The sequence below is a fragment of the Cherax quadricarinatus genome, chromosome 5 (assembly GCF_038502225.1).
Source record: "Cherax quadricarinatus isolate ZL_2023a chromosome 5, ASM3850222v1, whole genome shotgun sequence".
NCBI lineage: Eukaryota > Metazoa > Arthropoda > Malacostraca > Decapoda > Parastacidae > Cherax > Cherax quadricarinatus.
In genome coordinates, this window is record NC_091296.1 from 10,919,563 (window position 1) to 10,931,752 (window position 12,190).

The 12,190-nt window shown below is 37.5% G+C and overlaps 1 protein-coding gene across 2 annotated transcripts in view; it reads left to right on the forward strand.

Annotated features, from left to right (window-relative positions):
- The first annotated feature begins 3,391 nt into the window (after nucleotides 1-3,391).
- Nucleotides 3,392-12,190, forward strand: part of LOC138850903 (serine-rich adhesin for platelets-like) — a 31,589-nt gene continuing 22,790 nt past the window's right edge. Inside the window, exons 1-2 of one of the 2 annotated variants that reach the window (XM_053771143.2) lie at nucleotides 3,392-3,859; nucleotides 8,393-8,454. The gene's annotated coding sequence lies outside the window, so the exon portion shown is untranslated. The remainder of the gene's footprint in view (nucleotides 3,860-8,392; nucleotides 8,455-12,190) is intronic. The other variant, XM_053771142.2, reaches the window with a different exon arrangement.

The following is a 12,190-nucleotide window of genomic DNA, read 5'->3' on the forward strand; positions in this document are numbered from 1 at the left end:
GAGTAAAAAAAAACTCCCTATACTTATAGTATATGTACATGGTATACAGGCCTAGCTGACATCAATGACATACTACTATGTGGAAAGCCGCTTGTTATGCTGAGCATTTAGGGCAAATTAGGTCAGTTTTGTCCCAGGATGCGACCCACACCAGTCCATTAACACCCAGGTGCCCATTTTACTGATGGGTAACATAGACAACCGGTGTAAGGAAACACGTCCAATGTTTCCACACCTTCAAAAAATAGTTTGGGCAAGTACATAAGGTGTGGGTGAGTGTGAGTGTGAGTTTTAGATCTGCCTAGCTTGACCCAATACGCCCTTCAAGGGAGGTTCCTTGACGCTGGTGAGGGGCTCTTGATCTAGGGAATTGGATCTGTGCTCCGGTTCCCTGAATTGAGCCTGAATACCTTCCCCCCACATGCGCTGTATAATCCTATGGGTTTAGCGCTCCCCCATGATTATAATTATAATAATTGACCCAATACGACTGCTACAGTTCCTTTACCAAATTCAAAATTTTTATTTCTTTGCGTAGTATAGGTATATGTATATCCACTGAGACATACACACTTGGGTGTATGGAGGATAGGTCATGTATAGTATATATCAGGCACTAGGACAACATTTTTAAAGTCTCAAAATTATATACATCCTCAGCAAGGTACAATCATATTCCATATAAATTACATTGTGAGAAAGTCGCTACCATACAGGCGACTTGTTAATTTTTTAATTAGGCTTCACAAACATGTTTAAATTGGTACGAATCTTAAGAACACACACGTATGGTAAATTACACAACTGATAAAGCCAATATCTTATTGCAGTCTGTACCAATTGTCTTATGATCCTGGTGATAGGTTGATATCCTGTGAATTGTCCAGTTGCAAATAATTTTTCTCTTGAGACTAACACTAGCTTGGGGTGAGGCTGCAGGATTAAGTAAATTTATTTTGGCACAGGTTATTTCCACTTTTTTTTTTTTTTTTTTTTTTTTTTTTTTTTTTTTTTTTTTTTTTTTTTTTTTTTTGTTCGCCGGTACTCTCCCGGCCCGGGTCTTTTCCAAGTAGTGGTGACCCGGCCTTGTACCTCCTCCCATGGGAGGAGGTACAAGTACCCCCTCATCTTTGGGACCAGTTGTCCCCAGGCCTAGCCACATTCCCCGCCCTCACGGGGCTCGTAGGGAGAAGCTAGGCCTCTGGTCTGCCATCTGCCCCGCCCTAAAAGGGCTCGTAGGGATGGCAGTCTTATATTTATTTCCACTGATTTACAATTCCCCTGCTGTATAATCCTCCGGGTTTAGCGCTTCCCCCTTGATTATAATAATAATAATAATAATACAATTCCCCTGAATATATGTGTGTGAAACACATGAAAGCACTCTTATATTTTTCCCTATTGTTACTGTGGTAGTTGTACATGTCTGCAATCACGCGTTTTTTGTGATTTCTTCCATGTATCCCATGTGTGGATGGGGCAGGAACGGGAGTTTACTATCCACCTCCCTTTTAATTATGAATTTAATAGACGGATCAAGATCATTGAGTCTCGGTAGGAAAGTATTCAAATTCTGGGTAGATGACCACAGGCAAAGTACATTATCCATATCCAGAAGCCTTGAATAAGTCTTTTTTATATATGTAGATAACACGTCTCCTTGAAGACAATCTTCCCTCTTACAGCTGCCAGCGTCTGGGGTGGGAGGCTGCAGGATTGATTTGCAGATATAAATATATATCCTGTGGGGATAGGGGAGAGGGTTGCAGCACTCTGCCCAGCTATTGGATATCCTGGACAATTTCGTGTTATATATACATACATACATATGAATTTATAATTCAAGGAAACCAGTTAGCCGGACTTGAGTCCTGGAGGTGGGAAGTACAGTGTCTGCACTCTGAAGAGGCGGTGGAGATATTTACTGTTTTTTAACTGTAATATCGGCGTGCCTCTGGCAAGACAGTGATGGAATGAGTGACGATGAAAAGTGTTTCTTCCTTGTCAGGTCACCTGCCTCAGTGGGAAGTGGCCGATATGTTAAAAAAGATGTATATGTGGGGGACGGGGGGGGGGGAGAAACAGGGTATTTCCTCGTTCCTGCAGCGTGGTGCGTGCTTATATACCATTAAAGAGGAGGGGCAGACATCACTTGCCCTGCGCACTCACGGTACCGCTGAGAGAAAAAAAAAATTGCGCGCGCCTGCAATTTTCGATCCGCGAGTTGTAGCATTTATTGAAGATGACGTTGTTTTTCCTTGTTGCATAATGGCATGTTCACTCAAGAGGGAAAGGCTTTTGATCCGAGGAACTGCGGAACAAAAGCCTTTCTCGGGTCAAGGTTGACTCATTTATCTGGTGTCGTGTGATCCCTGAGCTTTTAGTAATAATGTTTCACGGGAATTTTTTTTTTACACACCATTGTTACCTTCGTTATTATTGTCAGTCAGCACTGTTAACTGATATAATAGATTTAATTAGTATTAGTATAATCATTGTAAGTGTTGGCTCTAAATACCATTATTGTCATTATTATCAATTATTGCCATCACATTCGTCAATATCTTCCCTGTTATTGTCATTATTATTCTTAGCGTTATCACCATAATACCACCACCACCACACCATCATCATCATCACAATAATAATCATTAATACTATAATTATCATCATGGTCCCATAATTATCATAATGATCCCTATTACCAATTTACATGTGAATTGCTATAATGTCCCTCTTCACCACCGTCATTGTTACAGTATTTATCAGTGTTATTGAGGCGCCTGTAATTATTATCAATATGAGTGTATGTAAGAGGGACTGAGAGAACATATCTAGAGAGGAAGTTTCCTCTTGAAATTGTGACGCCATTTTGCCTCTCCACTATGGCCAGTTTGGCGTATTCTCGCAGATTTAATTTTTTGGGAATAAATTGCTGTACGAATAGTTTTGGACTTCATATCAATGGTTATATTACTTTACTGCGATTATTTCACGTTTTTTAATCAATTGTTTAATTTTATAGTATATAATTTCATTATATAAATGAGCTTTAATTGGCAAGACTAGGAATATCCAGCAATATATCGCAATAAACAATAGAAAAGAAAGTAGAAATATATAAAAGAAAGTAATTACATTATTATATATAATTAGTAATAATATAAACAATGTGATAGCTTATTCATTATTTCAAAGTTTATCATTGTGGAAAAATAAGACAGATTATAGAGAAATAGGCAAAATGGATTTTTTTAATAAATGAAGAGTCAGTTAATTAATGTGACACATAATGAAATGTAGACAGTTTTCCTGCAATTGTGTTGCAGAAGAGGAAGTAATGCAGATAAAATAACATAGACGCCCCTGCGCGGCATTATCTTATCCGTTCTCTCTCGTGGCGACCATGAAAAGAATCTACCCACCAGGAATTTACTTTGTTAATAAATGACTGCACGAAGGCGTTTGTAGCGTAGAGGGCATTTTAAAATAGTAATATGGTATATGGAGCTTACTGAAGGTCCTTTGTGCCCCTCTGACCATAGTTTGTTTACAAACAGAAGAGGCGCGCGCAGGAGCACCTGGCTTAAGCCGAACTGTTTGGGGCATCTCTAGACGCTCTATTTCACACAGTTACAAAGCCTCTTCGGGTATTTAACCTTCTGAAACACCCCTAGCATCCCGCACTTCCTAAAAAATCAGCCAAGGCGCCATTTTCTGCAGCCAGGGTGGCGTTGGTCACGGTGAGTCCTGAAGCACATTATCCTCGGCACCGTTGCCGATTTGTGGTGCCGTCGTCTTGTGATGGTGTAGCAACTCTTGTACCACCTGATGCCAGGCCTCAGTCTAGTGCAGTCAGGTGGGTTGGCTGCCCATGTTCGTATGGAGACTGCCGAGGAGAGGGAGCAATATGAAATTGAAGATGAGTGGTTAAGATGGTGTTTCAGTGTAGACAAACGAGTGCTTTAGGCTTATGTCCCGCCTTGCTCCTACTGACCCAGTTTATCTAACATGTTTTTTGTGGTGGATTTAGCTTTGTTCTAGGTTAGGTATGCAAGTATTTTATACACTATACCCATATCAATTATCATGGGTTCATTATGCACAGGTTTATTATTATAATCCTGTTAAGATAAAAAATTAAGGAATACTGCAGTAGGCCTATTGACCCATGCTAGTTATCTCTACCTTACACTCACTCATACCCATACAGCCTATATTTAAAGCTAACTAAAGTTTTTGCTTCATTGAGACTACTTGAGAGTTTGTTCCACTCTGTTGCCAAACCAATACTTCTTTATCTACTTTCTAAATCTAAACTTGACAAACTCTAACCAATTGCTGAGTCCTGTCTTACTTTGATACTTTCAGCACATTTTTTATATCCCCTTTATTGATTCTGGTTTTCCATTTGTATACATCTTGGAGTATACCTGGAGGGTGTTTCGGGGGTCAGTGCCCCCGTGGCCCAGTCCATGACCAGACCTCGCAGTGGATCAAGGCCTGATCAGTCAGGATGTTACTGCTAGATGCATGTAAACCAATATACAAACCACAGCCCGGTTGGTCTTATGCAAGTCTTTCCAGAGTACAAATTCATTGCCTTCAGCCTATCTTTGTAGGAAAGGTTTCTGATACCATACTTCTTCAGGATAACACAGAAAGCCAAATAATGTTTTATTTACTACTTGGGTTTCTGGTGTATCCTTGAAAAGTAAAACTTGTGCAACAATTAGGTATCCTTATTTTGAAACATTATGCCTATACAGTAGGCTTCTTCAGTCAAGTAATGAGGAGTCAGCATAAGCAGTGATGTAAAGATGAAGTAATGAGTCCATCACCCTTGAAGGCATAGTCTTGAGATGGTCAGTCTCTCAGCCTAAATATACCTTTTGAGTTTTGAGGGATTTTTTCTACTCCCAGAGCCTGGCTCATCTGGTGCTAACCTGGTCATTCAGGCTGTTGCTGCTGGAGGCCCACTGCCCCACATATCCATCACAGCCTGGTTGATCTGGCACCTGGTGAAGATATTTGTCCAGTTTTCTCTTGAAGTGTTTCTGATATCTTCTGATATCAGTGTTTCTGATATCTTCTGATATCAGTGTTTCTGATATCTTCTGATATCAGTGTTTCTGATATTTTCTGATATCTTCTGGAGAAGAGTTGTGCTCCATTGTCAGGAATAATGTGAAGCTGGAGCATCAGATTGGAGACTTATATACTGCCAAAGGTGAGGTGCAGAAAATCTTGAAGATGACAGAAGAAGCAGGTTCCACTAGTAAAAGTAATAATGCAGTAATTGAGAGGCAGTGCAGCAAGTGTACTGGGTAGGTCCCTCTCAAATCCAACTTCTCATTTGTAACTGGTGGTCAGGTCGAAGATATCCTCTGTACAGAGACACCATTGTGTTGCATTGTCTGACAGTGAAAAATAATAATGATATACAACACTGACAAGTTTCTTGGAGAAGGATAACATCAGAAACTTCTCCTCTAAATATAGGCTGAAGATACCGAATTTTCACTTTCTGGAAATATGTAGCCTATGACAAGTATACAAAGGAAAAACCAGAATTAATAATTGGGATATAAATAACATACTGAAAATATCCAACCAAGAGAGAACATTGAGCTATCCCTTATTGTTATTTATCAGAGAATGTGATGTGGACATCATTTAAAACTGCTTATTTCCTTTTGGTATCTATTTAAATTTAGTTGATTTAGACATAAATGTGTATGGCTCAGTTGGTAGTGACCTCAGCTCTATGTACTCAGGGACATATGTGGTGAATAATGACTTTAAGGAATTTGTTTAGATGTCTTCTTTTCCAGCCTACATATATTACTGATGTTATTCTGTTTGTTTACTTCAGAGGACATTTGTGTGTTTAGAGAGGTAGATTCATAGCAGTGATGGATTCAAGTCAAACAAATTTAGATCTAGAAAGGATATAGAAAATAAAGGATCTGGGATCACTCCCTGACATAGATGAAATGTTGGGCACATTTCCTTACATTTGCTGCTCCTGTTCATCTAGCAGTAAGTAAGCAACTGGGTATTAATCAGCTGTTGTGGGTTGCTTCCTTGGGAGAAGGTTCAAGGACACCAACAGAAGTATGACTGACAGTTCTTGAAACCTTGGCTTTATTGAGTTATCCTGAGTGGCTAACCTTCTGGGATAGAAATCTAAAGAAAATATTGTCTTGTTTAGCAGGTGTGACACGTTTTAATTTGACAAGGTGCTCTATTTTATTAACCTTGCCATAATCAGAATAACATGATGCATTAATTTAGAATTTCCTTATGTTAAGATGAGAACAAGAAATGATAATGATAAGGTAGTAGATATGCTGGGTTAAACATTCAATATATAAGCACTGTTGGGCATGTGAAAGTTTATTGAATGTAGGATAACCCAACAAGCCCATGGATAATCCAACAAACCCCAGTAGCTGGTTTATTTTCATTGAAAATTTATATCTTGTTAATCTCTTAATTATCGAAAGTGCTTTGTAAATTCTATAATTTACTTCTCTAATTAGTTTGAGATCTATGTTATCACCATTTTCACTCTGCTTTGCACAGTAAGGTCATTGATTTGCAGAAATGCAATAAATGGGTGTGAGAGTGGGTAAATTTATGGTTTAAAACAGTTTTTTGCCACATAAAAAATGGAATTTTGTAAGCTTTTATTTGGGCTTTGCTTACATAAAAAAAATTACTTTTATCTTGAGGAGACATGCTTATTAATTTCTTCAAGGGCATTGATAGTTTATTCCTAATCATCTACAACTCTATTATAAGACAGATGCTTTACAGTATTCTTTCTAAATCTGAATCTTTTCATTATAGCAAGTTCTGTCTTTGTTAGATATTATGTATATATTCCCTTTATTCCTGTTTATCATTTGCATACTTTATTCCTATCCCAATGTACAATACTTTTATTGTGAGTGTAAGATTAGTTATTTTATTTTATCTTCATAGGATGCATGATACAGGGGAGTAAACTTGTTATTTTTCTTTTCACTTATGGCCATTTTGTACTGTTGAGGCCAGAATTGCCATACTTATCATGATTAACAAAATCGTAAAAACATGATTTGACATCACAGAATGGTGATCTGCTATGTTTAATCTTAATGTGGCAATACCAATACTATACATATCTTCTTAACTGAAGCTAAGTCTAAACAAGTGTGCAGTATTGTACTTCTGTATCCCTTAGCTGGCAATCAGAGATGTCCAAAATACATCTCTGAAACTGTCAGTGGCTTGGGTTATATAGCTATTAGTTATGGGCTCTATAAGAGATTGGAATGAACAAAGTCCTTGACCCATTTAGTGTCTTAGTGCTCTTCATTGAAAGTAAAAATTTATAGTAAAATATTTTTCTGCATCGGAGGAGTAAATATTCAAGTGCAAACCATTCACATGTTCTTCCATCAACTCTCTTCATGTTTCCAATTAATTTTTTTAAGGAATTTTAGCATTATAAACAAATATAATTTTTCAAGTACCTCCACGGATCCTCTACTTGTCTAAATAAAAATATAATTTATTCAGCAACAGTAAAGAAACTTGGGAAAGCTGAACTCCTCAGTAAAGTAATTTTGCTACTTCAGTACAGTACTGTTGTGATAGAAATACGTTCAGTCACTCTTATACGTATTTAGTGAGATGTGCTAATTAAGTTCTGTACACTACTTTTGGGCCTAGAGGAATGCAAGCCAATGACATGACTGGAACAGTTCAATAAGAAAAAGTGATAAGAAATTAATGGATTGAAAATTTAGATAAAGGAAAATTCTTAAATTTATATGTCCCTGAGAATGCTAGACCTGGTAAGCTAAAGTTAGTTGATTAGTAATTAAAAGGAGAAAAATATTTTCCTATGTTTGGGGTTATAAAAGGATTTATTATTAGGTAGTTTAGAGTGAGTTAGTATTAGCCTTTCAAAGTGAATAATTAAATCTGGCAAAAGTTAAATATGCAGTATGCATGCCTGATTTAGTGAAAGGCTAATTCCTGTACTCTACTGTATTGTGACGTTAATCCTATAAATTGGTCAAGTAGTCCATAAAAGAGCAGGGTACCAGTGTCTTCCCAGTCTCTCAGATGTAAACATCAAATTAATTTGATGTTTACAATGGGACTGTTAGCTTGAAGGAAGTCAAGTTACTCCTTATTTTATGCTTTCTCACTATAAAGTAACCATGCATAGAACAAGAGACTTTTTTGTTTTCCTTATTTGCATTCATAGTTCTTTATAAAATTTCAAAGAAGGAAGACTCAGCATCAGTTGTGCCAGTGATGGTGCCTATTTTATAAGGTGAATTCTAATTTTCTTTTTTGTGGTGATAACTTTTTTTTTTTTTGGTCCCATTAGTTTACAAGTATGCTGAGGCTGGTCACCTTCCTGGGAAAGAATTAGCTACTGTTTTAGTCAAGGTATGTTTTCTTCTTTTTCCACTCGCAGAATCTGCAATGATTTAAATAGCATTAAAAAAGTACTACAGATCGGCCATCACTAATCCTGCAATCAGTTATCCAGTTCCATTAGTAATCCGGCACTAATTTCGGCTAGCATAATTTCAGATTTCATCATTATACTGACTCAAATTTCATCATTATTCTGACTCAAATTTCATCATTATACTGATTCAGAAATTGTGCATATGGTTGTAAATCCACAGCAGCAAGCCAGTTGAGGAGAAAGAAGTGATGAAAATGAGGATGATGTAGCAGAAAGTCTCTCTATTGATAGGTTAATTAAGTGTATTCTAACCTAACCACTCTGTTCTCCAGCACTCGCTAATCTGGCACACTACAGGTCCCAATGATGCCGGATTAGTGATGGCCGACCTGTATACGTATACGTATGTATACGTATATAGTATATATATACATGTATATATAAATATTTATACATGTATATATATATATATATATATATATATATAAATATATATATATATATATATATATATATATATATATAATATATATAAATATATATATATATATATATATATATATACATATACACACACACACACAGTGGACCCCTGGTTAACGATGTTTTTTCATTCCAGAAGTATGTTCAGGTGCCAGTACTGACCGAATTTGTTCCCATAAGGAATATTGTGAAGTAGATTAGTCCATTTCAGACCCCCAAACATTCACGTACACGCACTTACATAAATACACTTACATAATTGGTCGCATTCGGAGGTGATCGTTATGCGGGGGTCCACTGAATATATATGTGTATATATATATATATATATATATATATATATATATATATATATATATATATATATATATATATATATATATATATATATATATATATATACATATGTATAAATATTTATATATACATGTATATATATACTATATACATATACAGGTTGGCCATCACTAATCCGGCATCATTGAGACCTGTAGTGTGCCGGATTAGCGAGTGCTGGAGAACAGAGTGGTTAGGTTAGAATACACTTAATTAACCTATCAATAGAGAGACATTCTGCTACATTGTCCTCATATATATATATATATAGGTGTGTGTGTGTATATATATATATATATATATATATATATATATATATATATATATATATATATATATATATATATATATATATATATATATATATATATATATATATATATATTATTTTTTTTTATTATCACACTGGCCGATTCCCACCAAGGCAGGGTGGCCCGAAAAAGAAAAACTTTCACCATCATTCACTCCATCACTGTCTTGCCAGAAGGGTGCTTTACACTACAGTTTTTAAACTGCAACATTAACACCCCTCCTTCAGAGTGCAGGCACTGTACTTCCCATCTCCAGGACTCAAGTCCGGCCTGCTGGTTTCCCTGAACCCCTTCATAAATGTTACTTTGCTCACACTCCAACAGCACGTCAAATATTAAAAACCATTCGTCTCCATTCACTCGTATCAAACACGCTCACGCACGCCTGCTGGAAGTCCAAGCCCCTCGCACACAAAACCTCCTTTACCCCCTCCCTCCAACCTTTCCTAGGCCGACCCATACCTCGCCTTCCTTCCACTACAGACTGATACACTCTTGAAGTCACTCTGTTTCGCTCCATTCTCTCTACATGTCCGAACCACCTCAACAACCCTTCCTCAGCCCTCTGGACAACAGTTTTGGTAATCCCGCACCTCCTCCTAACTTCCAAACTACGAATTCTCTGCATTATATTCACACCACACATTGCCCTCAGACATGACATCTCCACTGCCTCCAGCCTTCTCCTCGCTGCAACATTCATCACCCATGCTTCACACCCATATAAGAGTGTTGGTAAAACTATACTCTCATACATTCCCCTCTTTGCCTCCAAAGACAAAGTTCTTTGTCTCCACAGACTCCTAAGTGCACCACTCACCCTTTTCCCCTCATCAATTCTATGATTCACCTCATCCTTCATAGACCCATCCGCTGACACGTCCACTCCCAAATATCTGAATACATTCACCTCCATACTCTCTCCCTCCAATCTGATATCCAATCTTTCATCACCTAATATTTTTGTTATCCTCATAACCTTACTCTTTCCTGTATTCACTTTTAATTTTCTTCTTTTGCACACCCTACCAAATTCATCCACCAATCTCTGCAACTTCTCTTCAGAATCTCCCAAGAGCATAGTGTTATCAGCAAAGAGCAACTGTGACAACTCCCACTTTGTGTGATTCTTTATCTTTTAACTCCACGCCTCTTGTCAAGACCCTCGCATTTACTTCTCTTACAACCACATCTATAAATATATTAAACAACCATAGTGACATCACACATCCTTGTCTAAGGCCTACTTTTACTGGGAAATAATTTCCCTCTTTCCTATGTACTCTAACTTGAGCCTCACTATCCTCGTAAAAACTCTTCACTGCTTTCAGTAACCTACCTCCTACACCATACACCTGCAACATCTGCCACATTGCCCCCCTATCCACCCTGTCATATGCCTTTTCCAAATCCATAAATGCCACAAAGACCTCTTTAGCCTTATCTAAATACTGTTCACTTATATGTTTCACTGTAAACACCTGGTCCACACACCCCCTACCTTTCCTAAAGCCTCCTTGTTCATCTGCTATCCTATTCTCCGTCTTACTCTTAATTCTTTCAATAATAACTCTACCATACACTTTGCCAGGTATACTCAACAGACTTATCCCCCTATAATTTTTGCACTCTCTTTTATCCCCTTTGCCTTTATACAAAGGAACTATGCATGCTCTCTGCCAATCCCTAGGTACCTTACCCTCTTCCATACATTTATTTAATAATCGCACCAACCACTCCAAAACTATATCCCCACCTGCTTTTAACATTTCTATCTTTATCCCATCAATCCTGGCTGCCTTACCCCCTTTTATTTTACCTGCTGCCTCACGAACTTCCCCCACACTCACAACTGGCTCTTCCTCACTCCTACAAGATGTTGTTCCTCCTTGCCCTATACACGAAATCACAGCTTCCCTATCTTCATCAACATTTAACAATTCCTCAACATATTCCCTCCATCTTCCCAATACCTCTAACTCTCCATTTAATAACTCTCCTCTCCTATTTTTAACTGACAAATCCATTTGTTCTCTAGGCTTTCTTAACTTGTTAATCTCACTCCAAAACTTTTTCTTATTTTCAACAAAATTTGTTGATAACATCTCACCCACTCTCTCATTTGCTCTCTTTTTACATTGCTTCACCACTCTCTTAACCTCTCTCTTTTTCTCCATATACTCTTCCCTCCTTGCATCACTTCTACTTCGTAAAAACTTCTCATATGCTAACTTTTTCTCCCTTACTACTCTCTTCACATCATCATTCCACCAATCGCTCCTCTTCCCTCCCGCACCCACTTTCCTGTAACCACAAACTTCTGCTGAACACTCTAACACTACATTTTTAAACCTACACCATACCTCTTTGACCCCATTGCCTATGCTCTCATTAGCCCATCTATCCTCCAATAGCTGTTTATATCTTACCATAACTGCCTCCTCTTTTAGTTTATAAACCTTCACCTCTCTCTTCCCTGATGCTTCTATTCTCCTTGTATCCCATCTACCTTTTACTCTCAGTGTAGCTACAACTAGAAAGTGATCTGATATATCTGTGGCCCCTCTATAAACATGTACAT